This window comes from Mauremys mutica, unplaced genomic scaffold (assembly GCF_020497125.1).
Source record: "Mauremys mutica isolate MM-2020 ecotype Southern unplaced genomic scaffold, ASM2049712v1 000671F_np12_subseq_1:101755_obj, whole genome shotgun sequence".
Taxonomy (NCBI): domain Eukaryota; kingdom Metazoa; phylum Chordata; order Testudines; family Geoemydidae; genus Mauremys; species Mauremys mutica.
In genome coordinates this window covers 36,177-58,606 of record NW_025423030.1, presented here as the reverse complement: position 1 = coordinate 58,606, position 22,430 = coordinate 36,177, and the positions used below count along the sequence as shown (strand labels likewise).

At 52.4% G+C, this 22,430-nt stretch overlaps 2 non-coding genes across 2 annotated transcripts; one reads left to right on the top strand and one right to left on the bottom strand.

Annotated features, from left to right (window-relative positions):
* Window positions 1–9,195: 9,195 nt before the first annotated feature.
* Window positions 9,196–9,267, bottom strand: TRNAC-ACA. Its single transcript has one exon. It is a non-coding gene; the product is annotated as a tRNA-Cys (tRNA).
* A 9,647-nt stretch (window positions 9,268–18,914) lies between these two features.
* TRNAD-GUC lies at window positions 18,915–18,986 on the top strand. The gene has a single exon. It is a non-coding gene; the product is annotated as a tRNA-Asp (tRNA).
* Window positions 18,987–22,430: the final 3,444 nt, after the last annotated feature.

Here is a 22,430-nt window from a genome sequence, read left to right as displayed (position 1 = left end):
CAGTCACACGCCTTTGGTCAATATGCAGCTCAGTGGCAATCACTGCCCCGAAGTGACTCCGGCACAGGCACCCACAGCACGAACTCCCCAAACTGGATTCTGTCCACACGCAGAGAATTCTCTCTGCCGGGCTCCTTCGGTTCCTCTCGCTGCTCTCCGTCCTGCCGCCAGACACTGCTCATCTGCATAGCCCCGCCCAGGGACACGTGACACCTTCTGTCGTTTTGGTCTCGAGTGAATGAGTCGCCTGCAGAGAGTGAACACGTCAGTGCACGTCCCAGCCCCAGCGCAGGTCACAGCAGCCGGGCGGGGATTGTCTGTGAGCCCCGCGCTGGGGGCGGGGCTTCAGGGAGAGACCAGCCCCATAGACAGCCTGGGGCAGGGGGATATTGGGGGAAGGGATGAGGGGATGGGGGGAGAAGGGGGGAGGGAGAGACCCCGCCCCATAGACCTGTAGGGGCAGGAGATCTTGGGGTCAGGAGGGGAGAAGGGGGATTGGCAGAGACCCAGCCTGGGGTGCAGGAGAAATGGGGTGGGGTGGAGGGAGACGTGGGGTGGGGGTGGGGTGTGTGAAATGTTGGTCCAGGGAATCTGAGTCACTCCCAGGACATGCTGTGCAGGGGGGGAGCACAGGGGCAGGGAGAGAGCCCCAGCCCCACAGAGCCCCAGCGGGATATTGGGGGCAGGGGAGGGGATGGAGGGGGGAGAGACCCAGCCCCATAGACCCCTAGAGGCAGCGGGATATGGGGGGGGCAGGAGAGGGGATGGCAGAGGAGACACCCATCTCCATAGACCCCCAGAGGCAGGAAATGAGGGGAGAAGGGGGGAGGGAGGGATCCAGCCCGGGGTGCAGGGGAAATGGGCTGGTTTGGAGGGAACTGGGGAGGAGAAGAGACACAGGGCAGGACACACATTTGGACAGGGAAACTGACTCACTCCGAATACATGCGGAGCAGGGCAGGGCGGAGGCAGATCATGCTGGTCCCAGGGTAATTTCAGGGGGTTCTGATTCCCCACTCAGCCGGGGGGCTCCCCTCTGGGCTGAGGAGCCCTGGGGTGGGCGGGTGCAGGGGCTGTGTGTGTGTGTCAGGCTGGGGGAGCTGCCTGGGCAGAAGGGCTGGAACCAGGGGCGGCTCCCGGCACCAGCACCCCAAGCGCGTGGTTGCGGTGACAAGCTGCAGGGTGGGCTCTGCTGGTCACCGCGAGGGCAGCAGGCAGCCCAACCCCTCCCCCACTCTGCCCCCCTCCCCTCCCCTCCCCTCCCCTCCCCTCCCAGAGCTGGGGGAGAACCCAGGAGTCCTGGCTCCCAGCCCTGCCCCTCCCCCGTATTTCCATATGGCTCCATCCAACAGCCCCGCCCCCGAGTGGGGAGAGATGAGGCCAAGGGAGAAGCAGGCCGGGGGGCGGGGCTGAGCTCACAAAGGGTTTTTGCTCCCTCGGGGCGGGGGGTGGTTTTGGCCGAAGGTGATGTGGTTTGGTAGCCCTGTGGATGCTGCGTGGTGTCTGCAATGGGGCGTGTGTGTTCCCATCATGCCCCTTCCCCTCTGCCTGCAGAGCTGAGCACAGACAAGTCTGAGGAGCAGAGCAGGAGCTCTGGGAAGGAGAAGAGCAATATGAAGATGGAGTCTAAGACGAGGCCAGGTGACTTCTGTGGAGGGAGACATGCTGGACAGCGCCAAGGATTGGGGAGACAACCAGGTGTGAGCCCAGGGCTCAGATTTCTAATTGTAGCTGTGATGGCAGGATGGGAGGAGGGTTGAAGCCGGAGCCCTGGGGTACGGGAGTAGCGAGAAGAGGAGCCTCGCCGCCATTGTTTTTTTCTTTTCCTCTTGTGTTTCATACCAAGGGGAAAGAAGTCGCGGGGACGGAGTCCAGCCCCGAGGTGAGATGGAAAGTGAGCGAGAGCAGTGACCTCGTGAATCCTGTTGGTGCCAGGCAAGACCTGCCCAACTGGGATGAGAGTAGCTGTCTCTATCGCTGAGAGAAGTATCTGGTTTGGGAAGGGCTCTGGTCACAGCCCCCCTGGCTCCAGGCAGGGACGTCCTGTTACCTGGGTGTGGGTTTCCGGACTAGCTGTGGCTTCAAGGGAGATGATGTTGCCATTTGCGGGGGCTGATCATCTCTCTGGCCAGGAGTGGTGTGTGCTCCCTAGCAGAAAGTTGGATCCATGAGGGTGACTCCCTGTTCTGAGTTTCTTTCTTCCTCCAAGGTTTCTCTCTCTGTGTTGGCCAACTTACACTCAAACTCTCTCTCTCCTTTCATGGACACCTGTCATGTTCAGTTGCCTGCATCCTCTTCCTCTGCTCCTCCTCCCCCAGTCTCCTATGGGCTCAGCTGGGTCCATCTGCCCACGGGCAAGGTCTCTGCCATACTGGGAAAGATGCGTCCTGCCTGCCAGGATAAGGGGGTTGCTCCTCCCACCCCCTATCTTCAGGGAGACCTCATTGCTGTAACTGGATCACAGCGTGAGTGGCCAGTCATGTCTTTGGGGCTGTGGGGACTGAGACTGAGAGGGGTGGGCTCGCAGTCATGGCTTTGGGCACAGGAGAAGTGGGGCTGGGATTAGAGATGCCCAGAACCCCCCTTATCACCCGCTAGCTCCATTACTGCATCACCCAAAAGCCTCGCTCAAGGTCCACTATGCCTCCTTGTGCTGGCACTGCAGGGCCAATCAGAGGGACAGCAGGATGCATGAGGAAATAGATGAGTGTGTGAGGCAGATGGGTGAAGGGGGGTGTGTGGCATACATTGGAGATGGATGGGAGGTTGAGAGTTTGACGGACAGCGGGACAGATGGAGAGCTGCAGGGACGGATGGTGACATCACAGGCTGGACTTGTGATGGGTTCAGCTCATGGCCGCTGGCCCTGTCATCTCCTGCCCCCGTCTGACTCTGCCCCTGTCTCTCGCAGGGAGCACTCAGCAGAGTCTGGCCCTGTCGTTACTGGTGCCTACATCCAGTGCACACCTGTGTGTTACGTGCTCCTGGACAGCTCGGGCAGGGACAAGCGTGCGGCTCACGGCTGCTGAATCAGCTACTCCAAAGCCTGCCACAGATCTTCCCCTCCTTGGGCAGCAAGACCCTGGCCGGGGGGTTCCCTGTCCCTCCTCGCTGCCAAAGCAGCCTGCTCAGCACAGAGACCGAGGTCACCTGCCTCCTCCCAGCCTCTTGCTGGAGCTGCCCCAGCCCCGAATTGCTGGTCTCCAGCCTGGCCGGAGTTGGTGCGATGTCCTAGCGGAGTCCATTCTTTCTCCCCTGTAGATGACGATTTTCCCCACTGCAGTTAGTTGCTCTTTCTCTGCTTCCCCATAGCCCCTCCCCAGTGATAGTGACCCCTGCTGGCCAGGCACGGGAGTGTCCTGTAGGTGCCTTCTTGTAGGAGCAGTGACTCCTGGTGGCGAGGGGCAGCAATGCCTGGCATGTATCCCCCCCTAGCATTGCTGCAGCGCCCCCTGGTGGCCACTGAGGGCAGTTGCCTATGTGACCCCACCACTGCCATTGCGCCTGTGAGCGCTGGTGGGTAGGTGAGGCAGGGCCCTGTATGTATATCAGCCATTGGGGCAGTGCCCTCTGCGTATCCCACTCTCATCTCGGTGACTCGTGTTGCCCAGGTGGGGCAATCCCCTCTGTGTATTTACTCCCCCCAACCCCTGCATTGGGCCAGTGACCACTGGTAGCCAGAGGAGTCAGTGCCTGAGGTGTGTTCTTCACCTCCCCCAAGGTGTCAGGGTGCCTGGGTGGCCGTGTCAGGCAGTGCCCTGGGTATCTTCCAACCCCTCTGTGGCAGTGAGCCCTGCTCCTGGTGTGTGTCACTCCCCCACTAGGGATGTGCACTGGTGGCCAAGTAGGGCAGTGCCCTGTGTGTAGCCCCCTCCCTCCCCCCTGCAGGGTGACCAGATAGAAAGTGTGAAGAATCGGGACGGGGTAGAGGGTAATAGGCACCTACATAAGAAAAAGCCCCGAATATTGGGACTGTCCCTATTAAATCAGGACATCTGGTCACCCTATCCCCTCTACCCCTGTGCCAGGTATGGCAGACACTGATCCCTGGCTTCCCCATGGGGCAATACCCTCTGTATATCCCCCAATTGGGGCAGTGACCCCTACTGGTCAGGTGGGGCAGTGCCCTGTGTGTGTGTGTCCCCTATTTAGGTAGTGACCCCTGGTGGCTAAGTGAGGCAGTGGCCTTTGATTTCCTCTTCTCTCCCCAGCCCCCTCTCTCTCTGGGGTAGGGCCCCCAGGTGGGGCACTACCCGATGAGTATCTCTACTAATTGGAGCAGTGACCTCCCCGTGGTGCCCTGGTGTGGCAGACGGAAAGCATAACCTCTGCCCCTGTTCCACCCCATCGCAGTGTCCCCCGACCCTTGGAATTCCGGGTTGAGATCCCAGTGCCTGATGGTGCAAATTTTATTGTCGCGGGTGGTTCTGGGTACATGTAGTCACTCATTCCTCCTCTGGGAAAGCAATGGCAGACAATCATTTTGAGCCCGTTTTCCCTGGATTACCCTGGCAGACGCCATAGCGTGGCAACCATGGAGCCTGTTTTGCCTTTTGTCACTGTCACCATATGTGTATTAGATGCCGCGGACAGAGGCGATTCAGCAGCGCTACACAGCGGCATTCATTTGCTTTTGCATGACAGCAGAGATGGTTATGAGCCGTATTGTACCATCTACCATGCTATTGTAAATTGGCAAGGTGATGATGGTTACCAGTCATATTGCATTATATCTTCTGCTGCTGTCATAGGTGCCCCTGGCTGAGATCAGCTGGGGGTGCAAAAGACAAAACTGGGACTGACTCCCCCAGTTAATTCCTCCTTTATGGTATATAAAAATAGAATAATTCCTGCATAGAATATGGGGCTAGTGTAGTAGAGATCCAGAGAGCACAGCCACTCCAGGTCAGATTATGCAGGAATGATGAGCTGCATGGCATTCACAGGGGGTGCTCCTGCAACAACCCCACCTGTTGCTTCTCTCCTCCCCCAGCCTTCCCGGGCTACCATTGCAGTGTCCCCTGATTTGTGTGCTGAAGTAATAAAGAATGCAGGAATAAGAAACAGTGACTTGTTACTGAAATGAAATGAGGGGAAGGCAGCCTCCAGCTGCTATGATTGTCTAGACAAGATATTAAGCAGTGTGGGGGAGAGGAAAACAGCATCCTGCTGCTATGACAGGCCAGGCAGTACAGAATCTTTTCTTTACACATGAAGGGCAGGGGCTGATGGCGCTCAGCCCCCTGTTGTTATGATGAAGACTGTTAGCAGGCCATCTACTTATGGACTGATGATGAGGATGGGTACCAGTCATATTGCACTACACCAGCTACAGCAAGGCTGATGATGATGACAACAGATATCAGTCATATTGCACCATCAGCCACCCATGAGGCGGGGGGGAGAATGCTACAGTACAGTGCCGCAGCATCATGTCTACCAGCAGCATTCAGTACACATAGGGTGACATTTAAAAGAGTCAAGAGACAATTTTTGTTCCTTTTCCTTCTGGGGGTGGGGGAGGGGGGTACATTGACGAGCTATGCCCTGAACCGCCGCGGACAATGTGTTTGACCGCACAGGTATTGGGAGATCAGCCAAGAATGCAAATGCTTTTCGGAGACTGCAGGAACTGTGGGATAGCTTGCGTCCTCAGTCCCCCCTCCCTCCATGAGTGTCCATTTGATTCTTTGGCTTTCCGTTACGCTTGTCACGCAGCAGCGCGCTGAGTCTTTGCTACGCCGTCTGTCTGGAGATTTTTAAAAAATACTTTGGATCAGGCGTAACATTACAGTAATTCCCCTATTAGATGCAGGAGTCTCCGAGCAAGATCACCCTGAGGACGGTCACTGAAGGAGATAGAGAGCGCATGCTGCGTGAAAGCCAGCACAAACCAGGGGCCTATGCAGCCGTGCTCGGGGAGGCAATGCTCCCTGAACACCTCCTGAAAGCTTGGCGCGGAAACGTGTGCTACCACGGAGCACCCAATAAGGCAGCTCTCCCCAGGAACCTCCTGCGGAGGCTTTTCGATTACCTCCAGGAGAGCTTCGTGGAGATCTCCCAGGAGGATTTCTGTTCTATCCCCATATATATAGACCTCCTTTTCACATAGTTCAGATTCCTGTTCCATTAATAATAAAAGTTTACATGTTTAAAGCACTTACCGACTGATCCTTCCCCTGATTCAGGGTCCGGGTTAACGGCCGGGGAGGGTTGGTAGGGGATCTTCGTGAGGGTGATGAAGAGATCCTGGCTGTCAGGGAAACCAGCGTTATAATCGCTGTCGCCTGCCTCGTCCTCCACAAACCCTTCCTCATCTTCCCCGCCCGCGAACATCGCGGAGGAACCGGCCGTCGACACTATCCCATAGTCAGAGTCCACGGTCACTGGTGGGTCAGTGGTGGCAGGCTCCGGAGCGTCTCTTTGCCGCTTTGGTCTTCTGGTAGCCTTGTCTCAGGTCCTTGATTTTCACGCAGCACTGCGTTGCATCCCGGCTGCATCCTCTGTCTGTCATGGCTTTGGAGACCTTCTCGTAGGTCTTTGCATTCCGTTTGTTGGAGCGCAGCTCCGAAAGCACAGACTCCTCGCCCCACACACCGATCAGATCCAAGACTTCCCAGTCAGTCCATGCTGGGGCCCTCTTTCTATTCAGAGATTGCATGGACTCCTCTGCTGGAGAGCTCTGCATCGTTGCCGGTGCTGCTGAGCTCGCCCCGATGTCCAACCAGGAAATGAGATTCAAACTGGCCAGACAGGAAAAGGAATTCAAATTTTCCCGGGGCTTTTCCTGTGTGGCTGATCAGAACATCCAAGCTCGGACTGCTGTCCAGAGCGTCAACGGAGTGGTGCAGTGTGGGATAGCTCCCGGAGTTACTAAGGTCGATTTCCATCCACACCTAGCCTAATTCGACATGGCCATGTCGAATTTAGCGCTACTCCCCTCGTCGGGGAGGAGTACAGAAGTCGAACTAAAGAGCCCTCTATGTCGAATTAAATAGCTTCGTGGTGTGGACGGGTGCACGGTTAATTCAAATTAACGCTGCTAAATTTGAATTAAAGTCCTAGTGTGGACCAGGCCTCAGAGCCCACAGGCGAGAATCTAGAGAAGGGTGAGTCATTTCTCAGCTGCATTCTCAGGAGTAGCTGGTAGCCGTCCTTGACCAGAGAACCAGGAGAGCAACCACTGCAGTTCTGGGGAGAGCTCTGGTTGCCAGGGGATCCAGCTAGGCGAGGGAGTGCTGGGGGATGTGGAGGGTCAGTCCAGTGGGGCTGTCTCAGGAGTCAGAGGTGGCTTTGCCAATGGGGAGGCGCTAGGTCACATGTTGGTGGATTGGGGAAGTAGGGACTACAGGATGTGAGGCTGGTTAAAATGAAACTGCACAAAAAACCCTCCCCCTTTGCTCCAGCTAAAGGCCCTACTTTGGCCGCTCCCCTTTCATAAAAATCTCCATATCTACCCCGGCTCTCAGAAACCCCCTTTCTCCCATGGATATTTTCACAGTTTCTTCCTTTTTTCATGGACTCGTACAAATATTTTTGCCATGGAAATGATCAAGTACATTTAACATGAGAAAAACAATCAAACAACACATCTGTATCTCCTTCCCCAAGCGTGGTGTGTCTCAATTTATCTCCTGAAAAGTCTAGGCAGGCAGAGTCACCCCTACAGTATTTAGGGGAGGGATAGTTCAGTGGTTTGTGCATTAATTTACTAAATGCAGCATTGTGGGTTCAATTATTGAGAGGACCAATTAGGAGTCTGAGGCAAAATCAGTACTTGGTCTTGGTAGTGAAGGCAGGGGGCTGGACTCAATGGTCCCTTCCAGTTCTAGGAGATATGGTACCTCTGTTATCTTTTTGTTCTTACTTCACATCAGACCCAGGACTTGCACCCAGCAGTTCTTGGGGCCGTGGGACAGAACTGAGCTTCACTGGCAGCAGTGAGGGAGAAGGGTTGGCACTCAGCTGTCTGGGGAATATTTTAATCCTTATCTATTTTTCAGAGGATTAAATCAATGCAGCTTCCACTTCTCCGTCTCTCCCAAGGAAATGATGTTTCTGTGCGAAGTACCCAAACCATTTAATAATAAGAAGTGAAATGAAATGACCACATGATGGCAACAGAACCTAAGAAATGTCTTAGTCTCTAAGGTGCCACACGTACTCCTGTTCTTTTTGAGGATACAGACTAACATGGCTGCTCCTCTGAAACTGAAGAGATGAGAAGCCATGTTCTTGTTCAATGTGCATTGAAGCTGAAAAGGGAGATGTTTCCTCTTTGATTTCTAGGCCCCCACCTCTAATCTACTAGACACCCCTTTTCTCCCACAGCCAGGACTAGAACCCCACAGTCATGACTACTAGCCCCCCGACCCTGCTCCCTGCAACAGAGGCAAAGCTCTGAGACCCCTATGCTGACCCCTCACTACCCTGCTTGTGCTGCACTTGAAACCCAGTGAAGTTTCCTTGGGCATTTTTGACACTCCCAGGAAGGGTGTAATTTTAGGAGCAGGTTCCAAATAGTGCAATTAACCAGCCAGAAGGGGCAGCAGATGTCAGTGTAGGAGCCATTGAAATAACTCTGCACTTACTTAGATGCAGACATAATGAGCTCTATGGTTGGTAAACTTACAGAGACTCTGCTCCTGCTCATGAACTAGCAGCACATGACCTGTGAACAGCTGCCATTCGAATGCATCTGAAAGTTACAAGGAACAACGATCTGTGTTAAAGGAAGGTTGCCATTTATTAGAGCCCCAATTGATGCCGTGTGCACAAAGAGAGGATTGAATGTGTAACAGGGAGTTTGGTAAATCTTGGTTATTTTATTTTTCTAAGAGGTTCCTGTCCACCCCCAGTAGAGTTTTCAGTCCCAATGGCAACTTACTTACCAAATGTAATACAGACTAGTCCATTCCTCCCAAGTGGATGTGGTTCTTGTTCTTCTGCACATTGTAGCCCATGGAGGCCAAGGACCTGCAAATATGTCTTCATGGGCCTGTGTTTAATTGATGAAAACAAACCTAGACACTTAGAGGATTGGAACTGATTTCAGCTGGGGACATGTTTGCTAGGTTTTTATGCATTTGCACAGGAAAACATTGAGTGTGTCCATTCATTTCAGAAATCCCTATTTAGTGAATCTCCTGAACATAGTGGACATGGAATTATTTTTACTAAAGGAAGAGACTTGAAAGGGGGCAGTTGGATTTGAACCAAGGACCACCTGATCTGTAGTTAAACACTCTACCACTGAGCTATACCCCCATGACACTTGCAGAGGCAAGTCCGTGATCTTAAGGATTTTGAAGGACGGGCTCTGCCTCAGAGAGCTCCTTTTCTATTCCCAGACCACAGGGGTTTTAAAAATGAGGGTTAATTAAACTTTACATACACATGTAGACACCACAGCTTGCACACCCACCAACATAGCTTCCCCCACTGACATAGCTACCACCTCTCGGGGAGGTGGGTTAACTGCACGGACGGGACAGCTCTCTCCCCTCCGCTTAGAGCAGCTTCATTATTTATGAATAGGTGGGAAATAACCTCCTGTTATGTTCAGGAGTTCCATTCAAAAGGGATGCCTGAAATGAAGAAAAAGGTTCAATATTTTCCTGTGCAAATGCATAAAAACCTAGCAAACATGTCCCCCAGCTGAAATCACTTTCAATCCTCTCATTGTCTAGGTTTGTTTTCATCAATTAAACAAAGGCACATGAAGACACATTTGCAGGTCCTTGGCCTCCATGGGCTACAATGTGCAGAAGAACAAGAACCACATCCACCTGGGAGGAATGGACTAGTCTGTATTACATTTGGTAAGTAAGTTGCCATTGGGACTGAAAACTCTACTGGAGGTGGACAGGAGCCTGTTACAAAACTAAAATAACCAAGATTTACCAAACTCCCTGTTACACATTCAAGCCTCTCTTTGTGCACACGGCATCAACTGGGGCTCTAATAAATGGCAACCTTCCTTTAACACAGATCATTGTTACTTGTGACTTTCAGATACATTCGAATGGCTGCTGTTTAGAGGTCATGTGCTGCTAGTTCATGAGCAGCAGCAGAGTCTCTGTACGCTTACCAGCCGTAGAGCTGGGTGTGTCTGCATCCAAGTAACTGCAGAGTCAGTGTAGTCCCAGACAGTTAATTGCACAGTCTCACTTTCTGGTCTCATTGATCATTTGGGTAGAAACAGCAATGGTTTGGTGGGTTTTGGTTTTTTTTCCCCTTCGTTTTCTCCTAAGGAATGTGTGATCTTGAGCATGTTAGTTTAAGTTCCCTGTGAGTCAGGACAATTCCAGCTCCTTGAAATAGCTGGGGAAGTGACCTGTTTGTATAACCTAGAATAAAGGAGCTTTTGTAAAGCAGTTTTGCCTTTAACTATACTGGGATAAAGATAGTAAATTCCACAGCCAGACACCAGGCCAGGATCAATGGATGGGGCCAGGATCAATTAATTACAGAAGAAACAAACTCTTGGGAAGTAGCTGTAATCTGTCCCCAAACCTTTCCTTGTTCTCATATGCTATCAGGGATTCTCTTCTAGAGGGCAGAGTTAAGGTTATCTGGGCATGTACCCTCACTCTGTATTCCCTGTTTCTCCAGAGTTTGAGTTTTACTGAACTCAATGTTCAAGAAGGTAAGAGATAGTCACAGTCAAAGTTAACTCTCTGTTAACAAAGGTTTTGTTAGTGGCAAATAATGAGACTAATCCCTCACTGCGGTAATTCCACTGACTTCAATGTGCTCTTTCCCCATTTCTAGTTCCAAAAAAATAAGCAAATTAAAACAACCTTGAGACCTAAAATGCTGTGAGAAAGTGGAAATTTTAGTAGCTCAAATAATTCAGTTTCTTCTGTGTCTTGTACGTGTGTAAATGGCACAACACGTTAATTTATAAGCACATCTTTCTTAACTTCTTTAAATATTCTGTAGTATATTGACTAGATCAAGTGGGTTGTTCAATGCAGTGAGGTTTTCATGCATTGCCCAAAACATATTTTTCATATTATGTAAATTAACACAACTCATTGAACACAAAATTCTGTATTTCATGCTGTGAAGTGTGTTGGTAGCACAAATTAATAGCTTTATTTTTTTTCTCTCTCTCTCTGTGAGGCACAACAAAATAATTTAGTGATGCTGAAAACGTTCCCTTCTCCTCCAGAACTGCCTTGGAATCACCTTCCCTTTGTAGATTAATCTGCCCCTGAGTCACTACGAGGAAAATATAGTTTTTATGAAAAAAACACAATTTTTTAATTAAAGGGACTGAGACAGAATAGCCACATGATGGCGACACATCAGGAATGCAAAGCAACAGGTTCCTGGTTTGCACATTGATGGTGACAAGGGATTGAACTCGACTCCCCTCTTTTCACAGACACATTTGTTTTGTTCTCTGAGGTCAAACATAAGTTTAAATGTTGTATTTAGTCCTCTGCCTTGTAGCTTCAACAGCCGCAGATGCAAGATGAGTTACTGCAGCCTAGACCTTGTGTCCATGTTTAGGTGGTTTTCATCTAAACATTCAAGCAGCTCACAGCAATGTCCCGAGCTCCCCAAGTCCCACAAGCAAGGAGCAAAGAAATGTTTGTTTCGGTCACTAGGTCTCTGTTTCTATTGCTCGTTTGCTCTCTCCCCTTCCCTGATAAGGAGCAACGGTAAGAGAAGAAGAGGTTAAAACATGTGCTAGGTGGTGGCTGGGTTTGGATGACAAAGTTAAAGCCATCACAGCGGCCTCTAGTGTGACACTGACACCATCAGATTCTCAAGTATCAGAGGGGTAGCCGTGTTAGTCTGGTTCTGTAAAAGCAGCAAAGAATCCTGTGGCACCTTATAGACTAACAGACGATTTGCAGCATGAGCTTTCATGGGTGAATGCCCACTTCGTCAGCTGCAAGATTCTCACCTTTCACTCACACTTCATTAATAACAGTTTCCCTGAACTACTTTGCTATGATGATTTCAATGGCTCCTACACCGATACCTGCTGCCCCTTCTGGCTGGTTAATTGCACTGTTTGGAACCTGCTCCTAAAATTACACCCTTCCTGGGAGCAAGATTCAAAACTGCCCAAGGAAACCCCATTGGGTTTCAAGTGCAGCCCAGGCAGGGTGGCAAGGGGACAGCCCAGGGGTCTCAGAGCTTCTTCTTCCTCCTCACAGAGAGAAGGTTAAGGGGGGCTACTGGTTATGACTCCTGGGTTTTAGTCCTGGCTGTGGGAGGAAAGGGGTGTTTAGTGGATTAGAGTTGGGGGCTTAGGACTCAAAGAGGAAACATCTCCCTTTTCAGCTTCAATGCACATTGCACAAGAACATGGCTTCTCATCTCTTCGGTTTCAGAGGAGCAGCCGTGTTAGTCTGTATCCTCAAAAAGAACAGGAGTACGTGTGGCACCTTAGAGACTAGCACGTTTCTTAGGTTCTGTTGCCATCATGTGGCCATTTCATTTCACTTCTTATTGTTAAAAGGTTTGGGTACTTTGCACAGAAACATCATTTCCTTGGCAGAGACGGAGAAGTGGAAGCTGCATTGATTTAATCCTCTGAAAAATAGATAAGGATTAAAATATTCCCCAGACAGCTCAGTCCCAACCATCCTCCCTCGCTGCTGCCAGTGAAGCTCAGTTCTGTCCCACGGCCTCAAGAACTGCTGGGTGCAAGTCCTGGGCCTGATGTGAAGTAAATGTAGGGGTGACTCTGCCTGCCTAGACTGTTCTGTAGAAAAATTCAGACACAGACCATGTCTGGTGAAGGAGAGACAGATGTGTTGTTTGATTGTTTTTCTCATTTTAAATTTACTTGATCATTTGAAAAAAGGAAGAAACCATGAAAATACTCATGGGAGAAAGGGGGTTTCTGAGGCCAGGGTAGATATGGAGATTTTTATGAAAGGGGGAGAGGCCAAAGTAGGGCCTTAGCTGGAGCAAAGGGGGAGGTTTTTTGTGCAGTTTCATTTTAACCAGCCTCACAGCCTGTAGTCCCTACTTCCCCGTCCCACCAACATCTGACCTAGTGCCTCCCCGCTGGCAAAGCCACCTCTGACTCCTGAGACAGCCCCACTGGACTGACCCTCCAGATCCCCCAGCACTCCCTCTCCTAGCTGGATCCCCTGGCAGCCAGAGCTGTCCCCAGAACTGCCGTGGTTGCTCCCCTGGGTCTCTGGTCAAGGACGGCTACCGGCTTCTCCTGAGAATGCAGCTGAGAAATGACTCACCCTTCTCTAGATTCTCACCTGTGGGCTCTGAGAAGCAGGCTGGGCCCTGTATGATAAAGTCCATGTAACATTCCCCTCACATCCCAGCCCTGGTATGTCACCAGTAGCTGTTGTCCCTGGGTAGCAGCCAAGGATGTTTCCCACCATTCAGGAGACCCCAGCCTGGGACTAAAGTCAGCTTCAGGCTTCTCCTCTCTCCCTTCTTGGAATCAAGTTCATGTTTTTGCCAAGAGTTAAAGCAGCCCGAACCCCCAGAGTCTGGATCGATGTCACAAGTTCCCAGTGTCTCCATGGAAGAAAATTTGTTAAATCCCAGATGAATGGGATTAAATCAGTTCTCAGCCTGAGTCCTTTGCTCTTAATCCTGAGGATATTGTCCCACCAAGGGGCCATTTCCCACCTCTCTTTCCTAGGGAAGCACAATTTTCCTTGCACAGACACAGGAACAGCAAGATCTTTCTCTGTCCCTTGTGGAAAGCAGGGGCCAAATTCCATGGAAACAATGGACAAGCCGGGGGCCCTGGGCACATCCAGCCCTGGCCATGAGATGTTCCCTCCCCTCTTTCTTTATGCCCCTGTTGTTATTTCATGGATTGTCTGGGATGGGGGAAAAGCTGAGTTCACTCCAGGTGGAGGGGAAAAGAACCCTGAAAGTCTCAGGCCCCAACCCCTGCTACCAGGATCACCGAGGTGCTGGGAATCTGCATGGGAAAGGGACGGTGTGAATTGTCAAGGTGGGGAATGAATAACAATTTACAACAAGAGCCACCTCATTAACCACTGACACAGGCTAATCCTGCCACAGATAGAAGGGAAACTGGGAGTGATTCTTTGCTGTTCAGCTATGGAAACAGCGACCCAATTGCAGCGCAGTGAATGTGCTGGGGAAAGCTGGACTTCACAGGCAGGTGGCAATAGCAGATCCTAGAAATACCTGGAGCTCCCCACAGCACTTCTGCCACCAGGGTCAGGTGTTGAGCAACTCACAGTGCCCCCTCCCCCAACACATTACCTTCCAGCAGAGGGTGGCAGCACCCTCCACCCAATGCTGGGGAGAGGGCTGAGTGCATCTCTGCACCCTGAGTCCAGGGCACCCACTCTCTCTGCCCCACACATCGAATCTGGCCCGCTGCTGCAAAGTGACCCCTAAGAAACAGCAACCTCCAGGACAGCAGGTTTGGCCCTCAGAGCAGGGAATGTGTCCCCCATGCTGCTTTTAGGCCACTAGGTGCTCTGGAAACAGGAGGGCTCTGAGTGCAACCTATAGCATGCACAGGGGCGGCGAGTTATATGGGCCCATGGGGCCCAGGCCCCACCAATAATCCAGGAGCTGGGCTCAGCCCCACCAATGTTGGGGCCCCAGGCCCTGTGCTGGGGGTCCCCGCTTTGCAACACCCGGCGCTCTCACTCACCGCAGCAGCAGCGGCGGCAGCTCCCGGGAGGGGCCTCAGGAGCGACTGGACTCCCAGCCCATTGGCTGGGAACCCCAGCCAATGGGAGCTGCTGGGGGCGGTGCCGGAGCTGCCTGGCCGCGTCTCCACAGCAGGGAGGGGGAGCGAGCCACAGGCAGCGGCTGAGCCCTGGGCAGCCATTGTGAGCAGCAGACAGACACAGACGGTGAGCTGTGGGGGCAGCCAGACACACACACACACACACAGCTGGGGAGGGGGGGTTGGTGGGGACAAACACACACAGCCAGGGGGTTGTGGGACAGACACACACAGGGGGGGGGGGATGGACAGACAGAGAGACACAGCCTGTGAGCTGTGGGGGCAGCCAGACACACACACACACAGCCGGGGAGGGGGGGTTGGTGGGGACAAACACACACAGCCAGGGGGTTGTGGGACAGACACACACAGGGGGGGGCGGGACGGACAGACAGACAGACACAGCCTGTGAGCTGTGGGGGCAGCCAGACACACACACACAGCCGGGGAGGGGGGGGTTGGTGGGGACAAACACACACAGCCAGGGGGTTGTGGGACAGACACACACAGAGGGTGGGGACGGACAGACAGACAGACACAGCCTGTGAGCTGTGGGGGCAGCCAGACACACACACACAGCCGGGGGGGGGCGTTGTGGGACAGACACACACAGCGGGGAGCAGACAGACAGACAGACACAGCCGGAGGGGGGTTGGTGGGGACAGACAGACACAGCCAGGGGGTTGTGGGTTGTGGGACAGACACACACAGTGGGGGGCAGCCAGACAGACAGACACAGCCTGGGGTTGTGGGACAGACAGACACAAGGACACAGCCAGGGGGTTGTGGGACAGACACACACAGCGGGGGGGGAAGGGGGACAGACACACACAGCCGGGGGTGGTGGGGGCAGCCAGACACACACAGCCGGGGGTTGTGGGACAGACAGACACCAGGACACAGCTAGGGGGGTTGTGGGGACAGACAGACGGACACAGCCGGGGGAGTTGTGGGGACAGACAGATGGAGCTGTGAGTGGGGAAAGGAGCAGCAATGGGCACCCCGGGGCTGGTATAAAATACACAGGATGGGGGGAGGCTTCCTGAGGGGACTATAGCAACACCCCCCGCAGAGCAGACCCAGGTTGCAGCTGGCTCCGCCCATCACAGCCCCCTGCCCCACAGAGACCCACACAACCCTCTGCCCCCTCGAGAGACTCCCAATGACCCCTGTGCCCCTGTCACTCCTCTCCAAAGAGCCCTCCCCTTTGTGCCAGCCCACTCCCCTCCCCCACTGCCTCCCCTCCTCCAAAGCTCCCTACAATCTCCCCCTTTGCCTTCCGCCCCCCAGCCCAGCCCAGCCCATTCCATTGGCCGGGAGGCTCCCAGTCTAGTAGCTAGCAGGGCCCATGGGAGCTGCACCTGAGGCAGGGTGCCTGCCTGCAGATGCAGACCTGCCTGGCTGTGCCTCCACAGCACAGGGAGGGGGAGCCACAGGTGAGCAAGCCCTGGTCATCATCATCATCACAGGCCCAGTAATTCTCTGGATATTTAATTTCACTGAGGCAAAATGTGTGCAATTTTATGGGTTGAATGATTGAATGACATAATACCCACCTGCCTGCATTGTCCGTCACTAAGTCCAGTAATTTTGTCAAGTGTTTGTTGCACAACATGGTGGTGCCTACCCCTACCTTGTGCTTCAGGGGGTGATGGGGTCAGGGCAGCCTGTTATAGAACTACCTGATTAGTAATTGGATATGTTGGCTGGCATCTTTTTTAGTAATTGGATATGTTTGCTCCCCCTGATGTTAGAACCTGGCTACACCACTGGGGAGGGGAGCTTCCTAGACTTGTGCAGCTGGGGCTTAGGTGAATTTTGTGATACTGTGCCCCTTCCCAGCTACCACCCTGCAGTCCCCACTCCTGCACCATGCTGGGCAAGGGGCAGCCCCATCCCCAGTGAGGCTATGGTGAGGGGTGGCAGCAGGGGAGGCCATACGTGATGGCAACCTCCCCCCTCGGTACCCACCATAGGGGAGCCGAGTGGGCTTTCTGTACCTGAGAGGGACCCTAGGAGCATGTGCAGTGAACTGCGGGGGAGAGGAGGGGTCCCTCCCCTGGAGCTTGCTGCTGCCAGGGAGGGTGGAGGGGAGTCCTCTTTGGCCCTAGCCCTGGGGCAGCCTGTCTGCACCCCAAGTTCCTTATCCCCAGCCCTGCCCCAGAGTCCTCACCTGACGGGAAAAACACGCAACTTAAATTTGGTGGTCAGTTTAGAGTATCATAGAATATCAGGGTTGGAAGGGGCCTCAGGAGGTCATAAGGTCCAACCTCATGCTCAAAGCAGGACCAATTCCCAACTAAATCATCCCATCCAGGGCTTTGTCAAGCCGGGCCTTAAAAACCTCTAAGGAAGGAGATTCCACCACCTCCCTAGGTAACCCATTCCAGTGTTTCATCACCCTCCTAGTGAAAAAGTTTTTCTTAATATCCAACCTAAACCTCCCCCACTGCAACTTGAGATCATTACTCCTTGTTCTGTCCTCTGCTACCACTGAGAACAGTCTAGATCCATCCTCTTTGTAACCCCCTATCAGGTAGTTGAAAGCAGCTATTAAATCCTCCCTCATTCTTCTCTTCTGCAGACTAAACCATCCCAGTTCCCTCAGCCTCTCCTCAGAAGTCATGTGCTCCAGCCCCCTAATCATTTTTGTTGCCCTCCACTGGATTTTCCAATTTTTCCACATCCTTCTTGCAATGTGGGGCCCAAAACTGCACGTAGTTCTCTAGATGAGGCCTCACCAATGTTGAATAGAGGAGAATGATCATGTCCCTCGATCTGCTGGCAATGCCCCTACTTATACAGCCCAAAATGATGTTAGCCTTCTTGACAAAGGCCAGAGGAGGGACTGTTAGTGCCTGTGCGGACTTCTGGGAAGTGCATGGGGTGGAAGGGGATGCTGGGATGCTCTGGAACCACTCCTTCAAAGCCAGTCAGGACTCTGGAGGAGCCTCCTCTCTGAGCAGACTGTCTCCATGGCAAGAAGCTTACACCTCCCTGGGCCTGACCTCAGAGCATTCAGCATGCCCTTCCACACCATGCACTTTCCACAGTGAGTCCGCCCAGGCGGGGTCCTGGGGTAGCCAGAGGTCCCTGCACCACAACTCCGCAGTCAGATGTGACTCTCAGCCAGACCGTAAAACAGAAGGTTTATTAGATGACGGGAACACAGTTTAAACATAGCTTGTTGGTACAGAAAACAGAACCCCTCTGTCAGGTCCATCTTGCGGGGCGGGCAGCCCAGAAGCAAGTTCTGGGTCTCTCCCCATTTCCACAGCCAGCTCCAAACTGACACTCCCTCCTCTGGCTTCTGTGTCTCTTCTGGACAAGGAGGCCACCTGATCTCTTTGTCCCCAACACCTTCAAGTAGCATCTTACAGGGGAAACTGAGGCACCCACACAGTATTCAGAGAAAATATTAAGAATATTCCCACTTCATCACAACAGGTGCAACAAAATATAATACCGTATATTGAAGTAGGCAAGTGCTGCTTCTGACTTTCCACTTTTAATTGACCCTTGTAATCTTGTGGCGCTGACGCGTTGTAGCTTCATTTTATATCGGCTTCCAGGGCGGGAGAGGGGGGGCACCACCATTTTGGGCCCCACAAAAAAATTATACAAACCTGCCGCCTATGTCAGCCGGTCCTTAGTTTCTGCTTGGTAAAGGCAAGTCAGTGGGGTCCATCCATCAGAAAAAGAGTCCCAGGACTTCTTGCTGGGCGCCAGGGTCCAAAAGCAGCGCATTCCCTCCTGGAAAGGGCTGTGTTTCAAATGTCCGTCCAGTGCGCGTTGAAGGGAAGGATCTGCGTGCCTGGGAAGCTGCGTCCCTCCAGAGGCGCTTGAGAAGCCAAAGGGGCCGTGGGTGAGTTTGTGATGAGGTGAGTCTGAAGTGTGGGAGGGGGAGGGTGTCAAGAGGAGGTTTTGAGAGGAAAAAAGGTGCTGCTGAGCTGGTAGGTGAGGGCAAGGTCCCAGGCGGGTGTTGTGTGAGGAGCTGTGTAGGCCCGAAAAGGCGTCGTGCTGGGCAAGGGCAGGTGAGGAGGGCCAGGGCTTTTCCCAGGGCTGTTGCTGCGGCCAAAGCCTTTGGGAAGCAGAAGAGGGCCAGGGGTGCTGTTGCCTGCTGGGGCCCATGTGACGGTGTAGGTGTACACTGACCGTAGCTGGTCTGTGGGAGCTGGGGCCACTCCCTGTGCCCCTTTCCTCGTTAGTATAGTGGTGAGTATCCCCGCCTGTCACGCGGGAGACCAGGGTTCGATTCCCTGACGGGGAGGGTGACCCCTTTTGAAGGGGGGACAAAGAAATCTCTGGCCTGCCCACGACATGCCTTGCATTCTCCTTCGACGGCCACTTCCCTTCGCACCCCGCACTGATGACTTTCACTTCCAGAGAGATAATTACCTCGCAAGGACACGCTCGCCCTAGCCAAAGCCTCCCCCGGGACCTGCACGTGGGGGCACGTTTCAGAGCGGCAAAGGGAAATAGGCTGGCCAGGGGCATGAGGACAATGGCCCAGACAAACGGGGAGGGACTTGGTCCAGGGATGGAGGAAGACAGAAAAAGGGACAGGCATGGGATTGGCTTCCTCTATTTTTTCCTTTGCTCAGCATTTGACCTGAGACTGTAATGGGGAGTCTTGAGAAATACCCGTGGCCGCCGGCGACGTAGGTGGCCGCCCCGAGAGCGCAGAGCTGAGCATTTTGTTCTGGGCTGCTGCCTGCACCCCCAGCGCCTGGCTGTGATCGTATAGTGGTTAGTACTCTGCGCCGTGGCCGCAGCAACCTCGGTTCGAATCCGGGTCACGGCATTAATTTTTGGTGGGGAGGGGCTATCCTGCAGCACGCCTCGTGGCTCAGTCTGATGGCGTCCATTTGCAAAGAGATCCATCAGCCGGTCCTTAGTTTCTGCTTGGTAAAGGCAAGTCAGTGGGGTCCATCCGTCAGAAAAAGAGTCCCAGGACTTCTTGCTGGGCGCCAGGGTCCAAAAGCAGTGCATTCCCTCCTGGAAAGGGCTGTGTTTGGAATGTCCGTCCAGTGCGCGTTGAAGGGAAGGATCTGCGTGCCTGGGAAGCTGCGTCCCTCCAGAGGTGCTTGAGAAGCCAAAGGGGCTGTGGGTGAGTTTGTGATGAGGTGAGTGTGAAGTGTGGAAGGGGGAGGGTGTCAAGAGGAGGTTTTGAGAGGAAAAAAGGTGCTGCTGAGCTGGTAGGGGAGGGCAAGGTCCCAGGCGGGTGTTGTGTGAGGAGCTGTGTAGGCCCGAAAAGGCGTCGTGCTGGGCAAGGGCAGGTGAGGAGGGCCAGGGCTTTTCCCAGGGCTGTTGCTGTGGCCAAAGCCTTTGGGAAGCAGAAGAGGGCCAGGGGTGCTGTTGCCTGCTGGGGCCGATGCGATGGTGTAGGTGTACACTGACCATAGCTGGTCTGGGAGGGGGGGGCCCACTCTTCGTGCCCCTTTCCTCGTTAGTATAGTGGTGAGTATCCCCCCCTGTCACGCGGGAGACTGGGGTTCGATTCCCCAAAGGGGAGGGTGACCCCTTTTGAAGGGGGGAACAAAGAAATCCCTGGCCTGCCCACCACATGCCTTGCATTCTCCTTCGACGGCCACTTCCCTTCGCACCCCGAACTGATGACTTTCACCTCCAGAGAGACAATTACCTCGCAAGGACACGCTCGCCCTAGCCAAAGCCTCTCCCTGGCCTTCCGCCCCCGGGCCCAGCTTCGGGGCCTGCACGTGGGGGCACGTTTCAGAGCGGCAAAGGGAAATAGGCTGGCCAGGGGCATGAGCAGTGATTTCCCAACACCCCCCCCCCCACAGTTTTGTGAACTAGTTACATTCCAAACCTGGTGGCTGAACTTCATGACTTTGCCCTCACCCACAACTATTTCACATTTGAGGACAATATATATCTTCAAGTCAGCGGCACTGCTATGGGTACCCACATGGCCCCACAGTATGCCAACATTTTTATGGCTGACTTAAAATAACGCTTCCTTAGCTCTCGTCTCCTAATGCCCCTACTGTACTTGCTCTACACTGAAGACATCTTCATCATCAGGACTCATGGAAAAGAAGCCCTTGAGGAATTCCACCATAATTTTAACAATTTCCATCCCTCCATCTACCTCGGCCTAGATCAATTCACTCAAGTGGTTCAGTTCCTTAACAGTACTGTGCTGATAAGAGATGGTCACATAAATACAACCCTATACCGGAAACCCACTGACCGCTATACTTACCTACATGCCTCCAGCTTCCATCCAGGACACCCCACATGATCCATTGTCTATAGCCAAGCTCTAAGATACAACCGTATTTGCTCCAATCCCTCAGACAGAGATAAACACCTACAAGATCTCTATCAAGCATTCTTTAAACTAAATTACCCACCTGCTGAAGTGAAAAAACAGGTTGACCGAGCCAGAAGAGTACCCAGAAGTCACCTACTACAAGACAGGCCCAACATAGAAAATAACAGAACACCACTGGCCTTTACCTTCATCCCCCAATTAAAACCTCTCTAGCGAATCATCAAAGATCTACAAACTATCTTGAAAGATGATCCCTCACGCTCCCAGATCTTGGGAGACAGGCCAGTCCTTGCTTACAGACAACCCCCAAACCTGAAGCAAATCCTCACCAGCAACCACAGAACAACAACACTAACCCAGGAATCTATCCTTGCAACAAAGCCCGATGCCAACTCTATCCACATATCTATTCAAGTGACACCATAATACGACCTAATCACATCAGCCATGCCATCAGGGGCTCGTTCACCTCCACATCTACCAATGTGATATATGCCATTATGTGCCAGCAATGCCCCTCTTCCATGTACATTGGCCAAACCAGACAGTCTCTGTGCAAAAGAATAAATGGGATGCAAAGCAGACGTCAAGAATTATAACATTAAGTCACCAGTAGGAGAACACTTCAACCTCTGGCCGTTCAGTAACAGATTTAAAGGTGGCAATTTTGCAACAGAAAGCTTCAAAAACAGACTCCAACAAGAAACTGCTGAACTTGAATTAATATGCAAACTAGATACAATCAATTTAGGCTTAAATAGAGACTGGAAATGGCTGAGCCATTACACACATTGAATCTATTTCCCCATGTTAAGTATCCTCACACCACCTTGTCAAACTATCTTAAATGGGTCATCTTGATTATCACTACAAAAGTTTTTTTTCTCCTGCTGAGAATAGCTCATCTTAATTAATTAGCCTCTTAGAGTTGGTTGGGCAACTCCCACCTTTTCATGTTCTCTGTGTGTATGTGTGTGTGCATATATATATATATATCCTCACTATATGTTCCATTCTATGCATCCGATGAAGCCATTTATCAACATTGAATTTCAGCTGCCATTTTGTTGCCCAATCACCCAGTTTTGTGAGATCCCTTTGTAACTCTTCGCAGTCTGCCTGGGACTTAACTAACTATCTTGAACAGTTTTGTATCATCTGCAAATTTTGTCACCTCACTGTTTACCCATTTTTCCAGATCATTTATGAGTATGTTGAACAGTAGTGGTCCCAGTACTGACCCCTCTGGGATACCATCTCTCTCCATTCTGAAAACTGATAATTTATTCCTACCCTTTGTTTCCAAGATTTTAACCAGTTACTGATCCATGAGAGGACATCCCTCTTATCCCATGATGGCTTACTTTTCAAAAGTCAATTTAAATTAAATACATTGTTTTAAATTATATATATTTT